Raw genomic sequence first — 19,068 nt, 5'->3', positions numbered from 1 at the left:
GTTGGCTCAGGGGTCCTTCCCCTTCCCTGGACCGGCTCTGCAGAGCAGGACTCCGCCCCTGCAGCCAGCCTGTCTTTCCCAGGCTTATGGTAGTGGCTTCCAGCTGGATGTCACCAGTGAGAAACACTAGAGGGAGAGAAGGGGCGAGAGAAGGGGAAGACCAGGATGGCGTTCACACCAGTGGCTACATCCCCTGCGGAGTTCTAGACTGTGTAGACAGCCCAGCAGACAGCCCCACCGCTGATTGTGCTTCCGGCGTGTAACATGACCTAGAATCTGGCAACACAACCTGCTGCAGCTGCAGGAGGTGACAGCTTCCTCCTCCCCAGGTGCCTGCTGTCCCTTGTTAGAATTCTCAGCTCTTCTATTACTTGTGTAATTTCCTGTATTAGATTTCTTGAAACCAATTCCTTATTTTGGATCCTTAAAGAGGTTTCTATCTGGTAGATTTCTGACTGATTACACAATATTTCTAAGTTTTGATCAAGATAATATGAGCAGAAGAGATAAATGCCTTTTTTAAAGATTTTTTTTTTAATTTGAGAGAGAGAAAGAGGGAGAGAGAGAGAGACAGGGGGAAGGGGCAGAGGGAGAGGGAGAAGCAGACTCCCCACTGAGCAGGGAGCCGGATGCAGGGCTCTATCCCAGGACCCTGGGATCATGACCTGAGCCAAAGGCAGATGCTTAACCGACTGAGCTACCTACCGAGGCGCCCAGAGATGAATGTCATGTTGATTAGAACTTCCCGTGTAGGATCCTCACTCCTTTTCCTCTTCTCCTGCTGAATAGAAAGGGCTGCAAGAACGTGCAAGAGAAGAGTCCTTATCCCCTGGCACAACATATATTTCGACATTAGCAAGAAATTAAACATTTATAAAGTTTCTGAGTTTTCAGGGCCCATCTAATACAGTAGCCAGCACTGACCTTAACGAATGCAGGTGCCTTCCTGCTTTTCTCAGACCATATAATTTGGGATTTCTACACTCACATGTGGGATAATTATTTTTGTACAATTTTTTCCTAATATCCAAAATTAGAGTTCAAAAACATTTAACAGATTGAGATTTTTTTAATCCATTCTCAATAACTATCTCTAGGGAAAAAAAAATCATTTAAAAGACGGAGTTGGACTTTGGCATGTTTTGTCTGTTTTTTTAAGGTTAATCCTTCAAACTACTGTGATCCTACCTTGTGCTAACATAGCAATCTTATTGCCTCTTAAAATACATTGACTTAAACAAAATAAAAAAACTTTTGGAATGCCTGGGTGGCTCAGCAGTTGAGCATCTGTCTTCGGCCCAGGGTGTGATCCCAGGTCCGGGATGGAGTTCGGCATCAGGCTCCTGCAAAGAGCCTGCTTCTCCCTCTGCCTGTGTCTCTGCCTCTCTCTGTGTGTCTCTCATGAATGAATGAATAAATAATATTTTAAAAAATTATTTTCTTTCATAGATCAGTAAGCACAAATGATCCAATGCTAGTAGGATGACTCAGTGGTGTTAGAACTTTTTTTTTTAATCTTATTTTGCAATTCCTGTTTTTTTTTATTTTTTTATTCTTATTTATCAAAGAGGGCTCCCGCCATATCTACCTTCCAGCCTCAGTGAAGAGGGAAAGTAAGGGGAGAGGTGGAGGAAAAGTTCCTTTTATTCTCTATACACAAGTCAGAAATTGCATATATCACTTCCATTTGCATCACATGAGCAGAACGCAGTCCCACTATCATTGCTGCAAGGGAAATTGAAACTGTGTCCCGCCAAAACTTCTGTTACTCTGGAAAGGGCTAATATATACAGGGACCAAAGAGGTCTACACCATCTGCTGCTCCTGTCATAGAGGCCTGCAAAGCACATGCAATCAGGCTTTTAGAGGATTTTGCAGAAAAATCAAGAGAGTGATTCACTATAACAAATAATAAAATGAGGAGGCTGAAAGATTTTCTGAGAAGTAAAGGCCTATTATAATACACACATTTTAAGTCATATTTGATTGACTTTAAAGAGCTATCAGTTCAATAATTATTAGATGGACTAATATCATAACCATGAAGAAGAAAGTTCTTATTAAACGATAGCACAGCTTTCTTGTTATTCAGAATCTTCATTTTATCCTCATTGCATTAACTTGTCTAGATGTATTTATATATACATTTTAGCAAATACACGCTGCTGTTTCCTCTTTATGCATATGACTCTTTGTATTATTATTGAATTATAGTGTACTCTTCTTGATGATATTTTAAATGGCAATTAAATTCAAAGCATGTAGTACCAACAATGTGAATCATTCAATTAAAATGATGATATTATAAGTCACTGTGGTCAAGTTTTCACATGAGCAAGCAACAGCTGCTAGATCAACACCCCTGCCTGGCCAACAAGAGCTATAAGATGCATCCCAAACTCAGAAGTGTTCAAATGTTAAGAACAAAGAGTTTATCATCAAATAAATAAAATACAGTAATTATATTGTACTACGTGCACCTTCCCACCACCCTTCTTCCCAACTGCACTCATTCCTGTTAGTTTTGTTTCTTTTCGAACAGCATAGACTTTGTGAAGTTGGAGCACAGCATCTTCTTTTAAAAGGTTCAAATTTACTTTCCTTTTTGCAGTAACCATTTACCTAGTTCTGATTTCACATATTTTAGCTTGAATTATTGCTGTATTTAGTGGGAGGGTCCTTGATAGGATACGGTCAGCTATACAGGAAGAGAGAGAAGAATATGAAATTCTATAATGATTTACTAGTTATTACTGGGTAACTTATCCTAAAACAATAAAGCAATAAACACGTATTAGCTTGTAGTTTCGATGAGTCAAGAATCCCAGCCTGGCTTAGCTGGGTGCCTCCAGCAGGTCTCTCACAAGCCTGCATTCAAGGGGTTTTGGAGCTTTAGTCATTTCAAGGGCTGGACTGAAGGAGGATAAGCTTCCAAACTCACTCACTCACTGAGGTCTCTAGGGGCTGTTGGTCAAGATCATCAGTTCCTCGCTACATGGAATTTTCTACAATGTGACTTTTTAGAGGGAACAAACCAGAGAGAGCAATTGGGGATGAGAGGAAGCCATGATCTCTCTGTGGCCTAATCTCGCAAGTGGCACCATTACTTTGGCCATACTCTACTCATCAGAAGAATCGTTAAGTTCAGCCCACACTCAAAGGGAGGGAATAACCCAAGGATTAAGAGACAGAAGTCCCTGGGGGCCATTTTATGAGCTGCCTATCACAATGACAAAAATACATAATTTTTAAGAAAGTGAATTTGGTATTTATATAAATCATTCGTCATTCACATAGGCATATCTTTCTTTGAGTCCTTACTGCTATGTTACTCAACTGAATTGCCTCCCATGAACCTCTTCTATTTTATTCTGCGTGCCTTGAAATAATCTTTCTTCCATTAATAATATCTTCCTCATCTAATTTCTCTTCAATAAATCTTTCTTTGTCTCTTTATTTGCAACCTCTCCCCCGCTCCCCATTTCCTTGGTCTATCCTACTAACCAATCTTATCTCTTCTTTTCCCTCAGAAGTATTTTTTTCCTTAAACTGTCCTTTTCCTTACCACTTCCCTGCCTTTATTCAGGTTATTTTGCATGCCTGCTTGGCTTCCCCTTTATCCACCTTCCTAACAAATATTCTCATAATCCTTCAAGATTCAGTTTGTCCCATCTCTTCCACCTAGGCCTTCTCTGCTTCCCAGCTCATAGAGTGATATTTTATTACCTATATCACTTACTTGACAGTTAATCACATACTATTTTGTGACAACCCTTATGTGAATATTGCTTTCAACTCCCACCAATATTTAATGTAAATGTAATATTTCTTCGGCTAGGTTATTAGTACATCAAAACCAGGAATTGATTTTCTAGAATACCTACATCCTTCAAAGTGTGCCTGGCATATAGATACCCTTCAGAAAACCATGTGAAAGGACTTATACAAAAATAAACCAAAACTTACACTTTTAAGTCTACCTTTAACCTACAACCAACTGAGGTCTAAGCAAATATACTGATGACTCTTCCTTGCATTTCAACAAAGTGAAATCTTTTATTGGATACTCAAATGTATGACAAATGTGTTTCAAAACCAAAACACCAATTAAAATTAATAATGAATAAAAATCAATGATGACTATGTTGCAAAGTTCACATGGAATTTAAAAGAAGCTTTAGGAAAACCAAATTTAATGATCAACCCTTTTGATCTTAGTTTTCACAATTTACAAGTGCCTAAATTTCTAGGTGCAGACATATCTAAAGATATAGAAGGAAAAGCTAAGGTACCAGTGATAAAGGACATGGAACATGAGTAGGAAAATAGCCATAGAGGATTTTAAATTATTAAAAAGCCTTAAAAATGAAAATCAAAATTTAATCATATTCCCACTCATGAAGCAAAGGTTAGATTAAAATGTTGGTGGTTAAGTTCCCATTGTTCATAGCAAGCTGGTGTTACAGCCTCACAGGGACATGGGGAGTGGATGGTTCCGCAGGTTACCTTGTTGTAGGATGACCCAATGCAAAGCAATAGAAAAGAAATAATAGGTTAGCCATACTTCAACTTTAAAGATGCCTCTTGAAAAGATCCTCACACAAAGCCTAGAAACATTTCAATCTTATTTCTGTTACAAATTATGCTTGAACTAGTCACAGCAGGACACCAAGAATCTCAAGTACTTAGGAAAACAGAGGCACAGCACAACAAGGAAAACTAAAGTTTTCTCTCTCCAAACACAATCTGGTTTTGAAAAAAGGAAAAGTTTACTAGGTTGCAATGTGTTAACCGAGGTGTCTAAGGGCAAAGAATGACTCATGGCAAGGCTAAGAATAAAACATGAGTTTGGCACCCTAGAAAACTTTTATTTAAAATAAAAATTTTAAACCTATGTGTAATTGAAAAAAAAGTTCCTACAAATTTCTAAGAGTTTCACCAAAAGTTCCTTTTCTCTGTCTCTCTCTCTTTCTTTCTCTAGATTTAAGATAAACACTTGCAAAAATATTATGCTAACAAGATAGCATTAATCTCAAGATATAGAAGCCTTAACATATAGAGAGCTGAAAGGAGAAATGAAAGTGGGGAGGGAAAATGAAATTAAGTAAGCTTGTATATATACATTTGCAATAGCTGGACTACTCTAATTGGCATCTATTTTAGAGGACATTCTTAGGCAGTGCAAAGAACATAAATTCTAAGATCAGAAAATCTAAGTTCAGATGCTTATTTTGCCCCATAAGACCTGGGTGAGTCATTTAGTCCAGGCCTGAAGGTCTTTATCTGTAATTTAGTTTACGATGCCGCCCAATAGAAATATTTTGTGGAAAAATCCTTTGCAAAGTCTAAAGATTCTATAAATACTACGTTACATTTGGCCTCCAAGATTCTGAATTCTTTTCTCTAATGCACCAAAGGATAGCAGCTAGCTCTAGACAAAACTGTAAAATAGATTAATTAGATTTCATCACTCCTCCACTTTCCATGTCTCCCCCTCTTTATTATTTCTCACCCATGTCTGCTGCTACCTTGGAAGTACAAATGCCCTCTTTTCTATCGCTTCCTCTCTTCTCTGCACTCAACCAAGGTGAGAAGAAGGTGTCCATATCTGCATGCACACAGTATAAGCGTGTAAGGACAAGGGCTTTTGGAAGAAAAAAATAAGTTCTGCCTCTCTCCTGGTAGCAGTTTATTGTGGACTCTACAAGAGTAGAGTAGAGTGGGTGACTGAGTGGTTGAGCAGCTTCCTCTGGCTCAGGTCTTGATCCTGGGGTCCTGGGATCCTGCATGGAGCCTGCCTCTCCCTCTGCCTGTGTCTCTGCCTCTCTCTGGGTCTCTCATGAGTAAACAAATAAAATCTTAAAAATAATAAAATGAAATGAAATGAAGTAAAATAAAATAAATAAAATAAAATAATATACAATGTCCCCTTCCTATATTCCAGAAAATTTGCCACTGTGATGTAGACTATGGACGATGTGAACAGAAGACCCATTATGGGGGATCCCTGGGTGGCGCAGCGGTTTAGCACCTGCCTTTGGCCCGGGGCGCGATCCTGGAGACCTGGGATCGAATCCCACGTCGGGCTTCCGGTGCATGGAGCCTGCTTCTCCCTCTGCCTGTGTCTCTGCCTCTCTCTCTCTCTCTCTGTCTGTGACTATCATAAATAAATTAAAAAAAAAAAAAAAAAAAAGAAGACCCATTACAGAAAAACATGTGTTTTTAGGGAAAATAAAAGTTTTTGCAGCACTACTCACAAAATAAGACACCGACCACTGGCATATGCCCTACATCTATTTTCTTTTTTTTTTTTTTAAGATTTTATTTATTTATTCATGAGAGACAGACAGAGAGAGAGAGGAAGAGACACATGCAGAGGGAAAAGCAGGCTCCATGTAGGGAGCCCGATGTCGGACTCTATCCCAGGACTTCAGGACCATGCCCTGGGCTGAAGGCAGGCGCCAAACCACTGAGCCACCCAGGGATCCCCCTACATCTACTTTCTATTTCACTTTTCTAAACTGCTTAAAGGTCATTTCTGGGCACATGGCTTTATTTGTAGGGCAATAATTGATCTTAGTAGTGTTCAACACTAGAACCAGTAAGGTATTTCTGAACCAAAGTTGCCCAAGATGAACAATATCCATTTTTAAACATGAAACTACAAGTGATATTGAATAACAATTTGAATTAAAATACAGTTCAGCCAGATTTACATTCATAGGTTGAATGACTGCCAAGGTATATTTTCTCCTTTTTGTCCTGGACACATTCTAGATACATGACAAACAACTTTTTCTGCATTATGCAGAAAAATTAAGTGAAACAGTAAAAAGCAGTTTTTTTATAGTCTATAAAAAAATAGTCTGAGTGACTTGTCCTAGTGATGCTACAAGATTTAAGTAATTGTAGAGTCACTAGTATTTTTCTTATTACCATTTAAAGTGCATTTATAAATTAATTACACATTCCAATGAAGATTTCTATATTGTTCTTATACCAAGAAATGTAATAGTAGTATTTATATAGAGGATCCAGTGATTTTTCCCTATTTGCTTATAAAACCACTTGCTTATAAAATGGAATATGCATAATCCTGACATTAGTGAAACTGTTTCAGAAGTGGATTGCTATTAATATCGTATATTTTAATGATCGTAAATATTTATTTTTATGTGCCATATGTAACCCTATTTTGTCCAACTCCATATATCCTAGTAAACATTTATGCTCATAACTAAAGTCTTTAAATGATAAAGGACATTAAAAATTACATATGGACCATTATAATTTCTTGGCTAGTTTTCAACAGTAATCTTGTAGCAATTTTTAAAATCCATTTCCTATTGTCTGTAATACATGCTCCTCCCTTGGGAAAGTGCCATATCTTCTTTCTGCTCAAATATGCTTCTGTACTATAAATCCCCATTAACATTATGGCAATTTTCACTTTCATATAGTATACACCATTTTTCTATAGTCACGTACTATTTCGAACATGGCTAATTGTTACAATTTGCAACAAATTTATTTCTCGTTTCACGAATTTCATAAGAAAGTCTTGGCAAGCACCTCTTTGCAAACCAAAGTTCTCACGTGGGCATTTTATTTGAAGATATAAAGTTCTTCTCCATGTCTCTCAATCCTCCCTCCTCAATTCTTCACTTGAAGATGTCAGGTTCCCCATCTCCATGGTCCTCAATTCTTCATCCCTGGCCAGGAGCCTTTTGCCATTCATCACACTGCCTGGCACGCTCTGGCCTTAGATAAATTCCACTGCCTGCTTTCTCTGCCTTTACATCACAGCTCCTGAGCTCTGATGGAGGGAAGCACACAACTGTTCACATGGATCCCAGTTCCAGTGTACGGCTTGCTCATCCACAGGGCACTCACACCCGCCCCGGTAAACCTGCGCTTCCCGGGCACCCGCTCTCCCAGTCTCCCATTGGCAATTTCAAACATTCTCCCTCTCTTCATACCTCTGCCCCCGTCCTCTGCTCTGTCACTCCCAACACAAGACCTGTCCTCCTCCTCAACAGGAGCCTTGAGAGCCTCCTTGCAGCTGAGCTCTCCCTCCCCGCCAGGCCTGGCTGCTCCCACTGCATCCTGGACCCCAGATGTCTGGCCTTCTCAGAAAACCTGCTCCCTCCACCAGGCCCTCCCCTCCTGCTTCTTCAACACCCCTCTTCTGCATACAGCGTCCCCATCCCCGCCAGCTCGGACCCTCCTAAGTCTCACCCATGTTAAAATAAACTTTCTTGACCTCTCTTCTAAACTAGTTACTTCCGCTTACTGTCTTCCCACGCATTTCTCAATTTCTTGCATCCCACCCCACCCAACAAACTACTAAAACTTCCCTTGCTGATGATCTCTTTTTATTGATTTAATAAATGCTTTTTCTTTCTTTCCTTAAAGATTTTATTTATTTATTTGAGGAGGGAGAGGGACAGACAGAGAGAGTCTGAAACAGACTGAGTGCTGAAGCGGGCTTCGATCCCATGACTGGAGACCATGACCTGAGCAGAAAACGGAGGCTCCCAGGTGTCCTCCCATAAACGTTTCTGATTCTTATACTCACATGAGCTTTTGGCCCCACATGACACCTTTTATTGATCCTTTTTCTCCAGAGTTCTCCCTTTCTGCATCTTTTATGACACAACATTGTCCTGACTTCCTCTTCCAATGTTCAGTATTCTTTTTTGGTCTTCATTCAAGGTGCTCAGCTTATCCCTTTAAGGAAGGTATTGAGGCTCCACCCTCGGCCTGCTTCTCTTCTTATGTTAAATATTTTCCCTGGATGATTTAATCCATTGTCATAGACTCATTTATCATCAACATGTTAAAAACTTCCAGAATAACAGCCAAGTTTCCTCTGCTGAAACTCAGAGCCATGTAAACAACCGCTTACTAGATATTTCCACTAGGACATGTAACGGAGGCCTAAAATTCACATGGTCAGAGCATAACTCATCTGGTACTCACATCTGGCCTGTTGCAAGCCCATTACCCTCCCTTGGTTCTCTGGAACTTTTCCTGGCTTTGTAAACAGCATCCCAACGTTCCTGTTTTCTTGAGCCAGAAACATATGCATGTATGTACACATTATGAGTGGCACATAAAATTTTTCTAACATTTCTCATTAAACACAAAATTCATACAATTCTTTCTCCACAAACCCTGAATCTGTCAGTTTCTCTCCATGCCCCTTGCCACTTGCCTAATTCACAGCAGCATCATGCCAGGGTCCAAGTTGGCGGGAGGGACGCTGTACACAGAAGAGGAGTGTTGAAGAAGCAGGAGGGGAGGGCCTGGTGGAGGGAGCAGGTTTTCTGAGAAGGCCAGACATCTGGGGTCCAGGATGCAGTGGGGGCAGCCAGGCCTGGGGGGTAGGGAGACCTCAGCAGTAAGGAGGCTCTCAAGGCTCCTGTTGAGGAGGAGAACAGGTCTTGTGTTGGGAGTGACAGAGCAGAGGATGGGGGCAGAGGTATGAAGAGAGGGAGAATGTTTGAAATTGCCAATGGGAGACTGGGAGAGCGGGTGCCCGGGGAACCCCTCTTTACATTACTGTTACAGCTTCTAGCTTGTCTCCCTGCCTCCTGTGTGATGCTTCTTACATGCATGGAGCCAGAGCCAGGGATTATATTGAAACACACATCTCCTTTTTAAATACTCCAAAGCCTTCCCACAGTCCTTAGGAAATTCTAAGCTACTGAGCATGACATCCAGATGATCGCAGTCTGGGCCCTGCTCAGCCCTAAATCTCATCTCTTGTTGAGTTCCTTCATCCACTCTCCTAGTCAACCCCGAATCCCTTGAAATACCCCAAAAGTGTCATGTTCTCTTTCCTCTCAAGTCTTAGAACATGTGATACCTTTGTCTGGAGCACGTGTGTCTGTCTACCTACCCAGCCTGCCCTCTTCCTCCTTATAATCCCTCCTCCTACCTCTTCAGCCTTAGTCTGGAAGTGATCACCTGCAGAAATCCTTTCTAATGATGCACTTGGTGCAATAGGTTAGTTCTCCCCACGCCGATGCCTCAGTATCTTGTGCTTTAGCCCTTTATCAGCACATATACCATGTTGTGATCTTCTGTGAACTTATTTTTTTCTCCCACTCACATTAGTGGCAAGGCCAGAGCAAGTTCTACATTAACCATTTCGAATGAATGAAAAATGAAGTCACTCCACAGCTGGGTATTTGTTGTACAAGTATTTATACCTTATATATGATTAATTTCCAAAGAAAAATGGAATAGAAGGCAAAATTTGTGTCCTCCTTGGAGGAATGTATACATCCATTTTAAAACAGAGCATTGAAGTACGTGAGAGTCTCTCAGCATGAAAGGCAGAGTACGTGTGGGACCTGGATGTGGTTGAAGGTTGTCCTCGGACAGGTCAGGAGCTGGGGCATGTCTTGCTTGCCATCAGTAATCAGGCCCACCAACCACAACCTTCTGTTGTGGGTAGACAACAGAAATGTCAGCAGCCACAATCTAATGTGTGGCTCCTGTTACCTAGTTCGTAGGCTCTACCTACTAAATACCCAGTAGATTAATAAAAGAGAGCCATGCAATAATCTTCTGCCCAAATGTATGACTGTTGGTTTTTTGCAAGCAGCTGAAGCTGAAGAAAATACTGGGGGAGCGCCCTGATTAAATGTGACAGTGATAGAACTCTTCCTAAAACTTTTAAATTCTTCTACTATTGGTTTTCTTTCTTCATTTTAATATACAAATTACAAAGTCCCTCAATTTGATTCCCGAGCCACATGTAACATTAGTATTTTCTGCTCTGAGTAAAAATCTAATAGCATTTCTTTCATTTTTTCTTCTTATGGTAACTGATCTTTCCTATCTATAACTCCATGCAGAGTTCTTAGGTCTATTCAGGGCTTAGCCTGGTGACTTCTTATGTCAGTACGAAAATGTCAGGCAGTTTTTTTTTTTTTTTTTTAATCACAGAAGTGGTATTACAACCTGGGCAAAAAAAGAAAAAGCAACACCTTCCTTATCCCATGCTGCATGGAAATCTGACTACCCACCTCTGTCTTTACAAACTGATGCTCTGCCTTTTGCTAAAATGCCCTACTTGTCCAGCCCAACTTGTCGAGACAGAAAATCTTGTTATCTGTCATTGTGTAGAGTTGCCAGACAAAATACAGTATAACCAGGTTAAATTTGAGTTTCAGGTAAACAATGACTAATTTTGGTGTAAGTATGTCCGATGAAACATTTGTAATATCCAGATACTAAAAATTATTCATTGATTATCTGAAATCCAAATGTAACTGAGCATCCTCTAATTTTATTTGCTAAATCTAGCAGCTTAGCTGTGAAGGATGTTGTCAGAAAGAAGCCATCTCAAAAACCACCTCTATTTCCTCACCAGGGACCTCCCATCAGCCCCCAACACCACTTCATCCTTTTACCCCTAAGCCCCACCGTGAAAGTCACCAACTCAGGGATGCAGCAGGAAAGGACTTAGTGACCCAGGTCCAAGCCCAAGCTCAGTCTCCTCATTTTCCATTGAAGAAACAGAGAATCAGAGTTCAGTGGCTTGAACAGGAACACACAGTAATGGGATAGCAGAACTGTGAGGATTCTGTTATTCTTGTTGTTGCTGTTGTTGTTAGCTACAAACCTTGTATTCTAAAGGTCTTAGATAGGGTTTGTTTGTTTGTTTCTTAAAAAGGCATCATCAGGATACCACCAACAAAATACAGCTAAGCTTGGTTGTATGGGAGATGCTTATTGATGCTCTTTCAGAAAGTATAAAGGTCGTACAAATATCCATTTAATTGAAATGCATGCAATATAATGCTAAGCAAACCAATGGCTAAATCAGGAATAAGGATATGGGCATGGAGGTGCAGAGGACATAGAAAGGAGAGTTAGCGCTAGAGGTGTTGACATGTCCATGGCAGAAGCCCCTGGACACCCTGATGATTTCTCCTCAGACTGTACAGGAGCCTTTATATCCCAGTGACGGACTATGTGTGGCACCGCAAATACTTATCAATATAAAGGCACATTAGAAAATAATCAACATAAAACGATATGTGTACATCTGAACACATTTCACTCTATTTATGCACCAAGACAGCTGCTTTTGTGGGCTCCAGGTCTGGGCCCGTTCTTCTCGTGAACTCTCACTCTACTCCCCCACAGATAAAACATCATCTATACGAAACCTGTTATATTTTCCTAAGGTGTAATAGAATCTTAATATTGTAAAGTCTCAGGCATATGATTTTCAAGATCACACTCCCTTGCCCCAGGCTCCTGAAGGATGCAGTCATCAAACGAAATCAATGGAAATAACACGCTGAGCAGAGAAAGGCTTTATCATGCATGAAACTCAGAACCTGTCTGCTGTCTGTCCTGCAAGTGAGCTAAAAATAGGCAGCTTTCCTTAAGCAGAAAGAGGGCATTTAGCAAGCAGCCATATGCTTTGGAACAAGAAGGAATAACAGAGTCACCCTGTGCTGGTGATTGGAGTGTTGTGATGTAGACAAGCATGAGGGAAGGGATAGGCAAGGGCATAATTAGAGGGATCCAGCGACAATGACAACCATGCAAAAAACCTGGCTTGGGACCAACCAGCTAACAAAAAAAAAAAAAAAAAAAAAAATCCTGTATCTGTTTCCTAGTAGTGTAATTCATAAAAATTAAAGATGAAAAACCTGGAGGGTGTCATGCTGAGTGAAATAAGTCAATCGAAGAAGGACAATCATCATATGGTTTTATTCATATGTGGAATATAAGAAATAGTGAAAGGGACCATAAGGGAACGGAGAGGAACTGAGTGGGAAAAATTAGAGAGGGAGACAAACCATGAGAGACTCCTAACTCTGGGAAACACACAAAGGGTTGCAGAAGGGGAGGCAGGTGGGGCGATGGGGTGACTGAGTGACGGCCCTGAGGAGGGCACTTGATGGAATGAGCACTGGGTGTTATACTCTAGGTTGGCAAATCGAATTTAAATTTAAAAAATGAAATAAATAAAAAAGAAAGAAATGGATCGCAGGAAAAAAAAAAAAAAACACCTAGAGATATCTAGGACTAAAACTCAGAAGGTGTCTGTAAAAACAGTCATGGTGCTCTGGAGTCAGCTCTTACTGGCTCCTGGGAGGAAGTTGTACGCGTCTCTTCCCAATGCCATGTCAGTGACCTCATGGTAATAGCTTAAAAGGGGCCATGGTAGGAATATTCATACATGGAATTGACACACTACTAATCAGTGTGTGTGTGTTTGTTTTCCTGAGAGCCAGTTCGTAAGCCCAGCTCTGCCCACTACCTAAAACCCAGCAGAGGAAGCATGTAAGGGCACTATAAAACCAACAGGCCTGGGATGCCTTCCAAGAAGATGGCCTGGGGCCAGAGGATGGCTTCACTGGGGCAGAGGAGGCACAGCCAGAAGTAGAATTGGAAAGAAGAGTCTGGTATAATTTTTCCAGACCTAGAAGCTTTACCTATCCAAATTGAATTCAGGCTAGAAATCTAAGTTTATCTCAAATTATGTTGAGGCAGAGAAAAGAGCATGTGAACTTTCAGTTATATATAAAAACCAATGCTCTATAGACACGAACATTTCTTTTAAAGATTGTATTATTTATTTATGAGAGACACAGAGAGAGAGAGGCTCAGAGAGACACAGGCAGGGGGAGAAGTAGGCTCCCAGCAGGGAGCCCGATGCGGGACTCGAGCCCAGGACCCCGGGATCATGACCTGAGCCAAAGGCAGATGCTCAACCCTGAGCCACCCAGGCGTCCTGACGTGAACATTTTTATTTTTATTATATTTGCTTCCTGAATTCTCTTTTGAAAAATTCAAATCCTGAGTTTGCTGTTCTAAAGACTATTGTTTCTAAGCTTTAGCCTTAATAGCCCCAAATGAAGTAACTGCAGCTGGGGCAGGGAGCAAAAAAAGAGACGCCAAAACACACAAGAAGGATGGAAAGTTAAACTTCCCATTGCCAAACAGAAACTAATAGCTGTTTGACCAAGTGCAGCTATACCTGGAATTTGCAAAACTGCCTCCAGAGGTTCCACAGGGCGCCCACACGCCGGTGAAGGTCCCAAATGCAATAACGAGACTTCAGCCTGCATCCTCAGGGATACTCCCTGAATTTGCTCAACAATATCAAGCCTGCTCATTAATTTGCTTTTCCTGTAACTTCAAGACAAGGACAGATCTTAAACAATTTGTGTTTGTAAGGGAAAGCAGATAATTGCTTTTGCACTTTAGCAGGAGGTGATTGCTAAGCCCGTTCCAAAGAATAGGAAACACATTTCTTGTATTTTCTGTATCAAAATTTTTGCCAATCAAAATAAAGAATCTTAAAAACAAAACAAAACAAAAAACAAAAAATATAAAGAATCTTAAAGACAAGTCTGATTATGAAATTACCCTGTATGTGCAAAAAAGAGCATTAATCTATTTGGCTCTGATAAGTTATTATATTTACTATCACATATAAAATAAGCATTTTACAAAATATATGTAAAAGAATGACTAGAGATAGTATCAGAAATAAATATACAATGCCTATTCATGATAAAAATCCTCAACAAAGTAGGTTTAGAGGGAACATAACTCAAACATAATAAAGGCCATATATGAAAAACCCACAGCTTATATTACCCATAATGGGGGAAAAAAAGAGCTCTTCCTCTAAGGTCAGGAACCAGACAGGGATGTTCACTCTCACTACTCATTTAACATAGTACTGGAAGTCCTAGCCACAGTAATCAGACAAGAACAAAAATAAATAAAAGCCATCCAAATCAGGAAGGAAGAAGTAAAACGTTGGTTATTTGCAGATCACATGATACTATATATACAGAAAACCTAAAAGACTCCACCAAAAACCTTCTGGAATAGGACACAAAATCAGCATACAGAAATTAATTGTGTTCCTATACACCAATAATGAAAAAGAAGAAAGAGAAATTGCGGAATCAATCCCATTTATAATCGCCCTAAAAACAATAAGATAGCTAGAGATAAACCCAAGAGGTAATCAGTATACAACACTGATGAAAGAAACTGAAGATGACACAAAGAAAAGGAAAGACATTTCTTACTCATGGATTGGAAGAATATTGTTTAAAGTGTTTATACTGCCCAAAGCAGTCTACACATGTAATGCAATCCCTATCAAAATACCAACAGCATTGCTCACGGAAGTAGAACAAACAATCCTAAACTATGTATGGAACCACAGAAGACACTGAATAGCCAAAGCAATCTTGAAAGAGAAAAGCAAAGCTAGAGGCATCAGAATTCTGGACTTCAAATTATGTCACAAAGCTACAGTGATCAAAACAGTGTGGTCCTGGCAGGAAAATAGATACATAGATCAGTAAAATATAATGGAAAACTTAGAAATGATTCCACAATTATAAATTGTGGACAAAGCAGGAAAGAATACCCAATAGCAAAAAGACTGTGTCTTCAACAAATGGTTCTGGGAAAATGTACAGTAACATGCAAAAGAACGAAACTGGACTACTTTCTTACACCATATACAAAAATAAATTCAGAGTGGATTAAAGACTTATATGTGAGACCGGAAACCTTAAAAAATCCTAAAAAGGAACACAGACAGTAACTTCTTTGACATCAGCCATAGAAACTTCTTTCTAAAGGCGCCTGGGTGACTTAGTTGGTTTGACTTCAGCTTAGGTCCTGATCTCAGGGTCCTGGGATTGAGCCCCAGGGCTCTCTGCTCAGTGAGGAGGGAGTGGGGGTGGGGGTGTCTACTCCTACTTCTGTGCTCTCTCTCTCAAATAAATAAAATCTTAAAAAAAAATAAAATAAATAAATAAATAAATAAATAAAATCTTAAAAAATAAAAAAAGGGGGAAAAAGTTTTTTTCCTAGATAAATCTTCTGAGGCAAGGGAAACAAAAGCAAAAATAAACTATTGAGAATACATCAAATTAAAAAGCTTTGCACAACGAGGGAACAATCAACAAAACTAAAAGGAAACCTACAGAATGGGAGAAGACACAGCTGATAAAGGGCTAGAATCCAAAATAAAGAACTTATAGGGACCCCTGGGTGGCTCAGTGGTTGAGCATCTGCCTTTCTCTCAGGGTGTGATCCTGAAGTCCCAGGATCAAGTCCCACATCAGGCTCCTTGCATGGAGCTTGCTTCTCCTCCTTCTACCTCTCTGTCTCTCATGAATAAATAAATAAAAACTTTTTTTTAAAAAAGAACATATTCAACAGTCCCAAAAATGAATAATTCAACTTAAAAAATGAGCAGAAGACATGAACAGACATTTCTCCAAAGATATCTAAATGGCCAAAAGACAGATAAAAAGATGCTCCACGTCGCTTATCATCAGGGAAATGCAAATCAAAAGTACCATGAGATATCACCTCACACCTGTCAGAATGGCTAAAATTATCAACACAAGAAACAACAGGCGTTGGTGAGGACGTGGAGAGAGGGGAGCCCTATTGGACTGTTGGTGGGAATGAAAACTGGTGCAGCCACTGTGGAACACAGTGTGGAGGTTCCTCAAAAAGTTAAAAATAGAACTATGCTGCAATCCAGCAATTGCACTATAAGGTATTAGCCCAAGGAATACAAAAATACTAATTCAAAGGGATACGTGCACCCAGATGTTTATAGCAGCATTATCTACAGTAGCCAAATTATGGAAACAGTCCAAGTGTCCATCTACTGATGAATGGATAAAGCAGTGGTGTGTGTATAAATACACATATAAATGTATATGTATATATATACAATGCAATATTAGTGATCAAAAAATAAAATCTTGCCCTTTGCAATGACATGGATGGAGGTAGAGACTATTATGCAAAGCAAAATAAGTCAGAGAAAGACAAATACCATATAATTTCACTCCTGTGGAATTTAAGAAACAAATGAGCAAAGGGGAAAAGAGAGAGAGGCAAACCAAGAAACAGACTCAACTATAGAGAACAAGCTAGTGGTTACCAGGGGGTAGGGGGGCGGGGGGATGGGGGAAATAGGTGATGAGGGTTAAGGAGCACACTTGTGATGAGCACCAAGTGATGTATAGAAGTGTTGTATCACTATATTGTACACCTGAAACTAATATTACACTGTATGTTGACTAATTGGAATTTAAATAAAAACTTAAAAAAAAAAGAAATATATGGTATTTTGTGTTGATTTTTCTACTTTGAGTTTGCTCATATGAAAACCTTTTTTTTAAAAGATTTTACTTGGGCAGCCCTCGTGGCTCAGCGGTTTAGCGCTGCCTTTAGCCCAGGGCCTGATCCTGGGGACCTGGGATAAAGTCCCACATCAGGCTCCCTGCATGGGGCCTGCTTCTCCCTCTATGTCTCTGCCTCTCTCTCTCACTGCGTCTCTCATGAAAAAATAAATAAAATCTTAAAAAAAATAAAACATTTTACTTATTTATTTATTTATTTATGAAAGAGAGGGAGAGAGAGAGCACAAGCAGGAGGAGGGCCAGAAGGAGAAGCAGACTCCCTGCCGAATAGGGAGCCCAACTCAGGGCTCGATCCCAGGACCAAAGATCATGACCTGAGCTGAAGGAAGACACTTAGCAGACTGAGCCACCCAGGTGCCCCTGAAAGTATTTTTTGATGTTTCCTTTTTAAAATACACACTTCTATATATTTTAAGTGTATATATATATATATACACACACACACACACACACACACACAGTTTTAGAGGAGAAAAATTATCGAAGTAATCAATTAATTCAAAGTCTAAATGATAAAGAAACTCGGCCAGTTTACTGATGCAAGAGCTTAAGTCCCATCTTTTAGTTCTGAATCTAGTGTTCTTTCCATGACCATGGCATATGCTCCCTGAAAACAAAATGACCTAATACTTATTGACTGAGGTGTACAAAATATTAAAGTGTGTGATATATTTAACAATTCAGGTGGATTGAGGGAAAAGCAGGTGAACTAGAAACAAAACACTAAGATGCCTGGATTATCGTGGTTCCTAACTTCAGCAAGTCGTCGGAGCCTCGGGCAGTAGTTTCACTTAGGGCCATCCTTAATCTCTAGTAATTATTCCTCCCAACTTCCCGCTGAGTGACTGGACAAGTAACCACAGTTGGTAACTGCAAGACAAGATGGTCTCTAAAATGGCTTCTACTACAAAACACTCATCGCTAATTGCATGGTCTCTTTCTTATCCACATGGGTACTTTCCTTTTCACTGGCCCACCAGGTAACTGATGTTAAAAAATCTGTATTGCATTTGCCTGGTATTTGTAAGAAAATGTCCTACTTTCTTTCGGCACATGAGAGGTCTTTATACACACCAACAGAGTATTCTAACCATATTTCTACAGGGACAACATTGCCTCAATTTTTTTTGTCTTTAATATTATTTGATGTTTTCTGGAATAATGACTCTTGGTGCATCAAAATTCTTTTTTATCAATTGTTTTGACAACTAAAAGCAAAGTTCAAGAAGAGGTTTCTAATCCAACATCACTTATTCTATTTTTAGTTTACACTGACGGTTGCATTTGAAAATCACCTGTGATTATAACAGTTAAATGAATATCGAGAAGTTGCTACAGAGGATTATGCAGGGGTGGCACTGCACGATGCCAAAGGGTGCCAAGCATACCATTCGTAATGGATGTGGACGATGCCCTCTCTGGACTTGTGCCATGTACGGCTTGCATGGCCATGGATGGTGGCATCATCTCTATGGGTGCTCACTTTCCTAGAATTATTTAAAGAGCTGAAGAGTCAATCAATCTCACATGCTTTGTTTGCATTCTTCAGCAATTACTTCCTCTTTTCCTTTGTTTTGCGAACTCGTTCCAGGTCTTGAATACATAGACTGCATGCCGAACAGAATCTGAACTTTGATCTGTGATGATGACGGAGGCAAGACTTTTAGCCCAAAAGATTATTAAAAGTAGAGATCTAAATAGGAAGGTACAGGTTCAAATCCCCATTCTGCAATCTGCACAAGCCATTTATGGAACAAGAGATTTTCTCCAGGTGTATATGAAGGTAGAAGAACCTAACTTAGTTCCTGCGGTGAGGTAATGAAATTGAAACCAC

Source organism: Canis lupus, chromosome 31, assembly GCF_048164855.1.
Source record: "Canis lupus baileyi chromosome 31, mCanLup2.hap1, whole genome shotgun sequence".
Taxonomy (NCBI): domain Eukaryota; kingdom Metazoa; phylum Chordata; class Mammalia; order Carnivora; family Canidae; genus Canis; species Canis lupus.
This window is presented reverse-complemented; position numbering follows the sequence as displayed.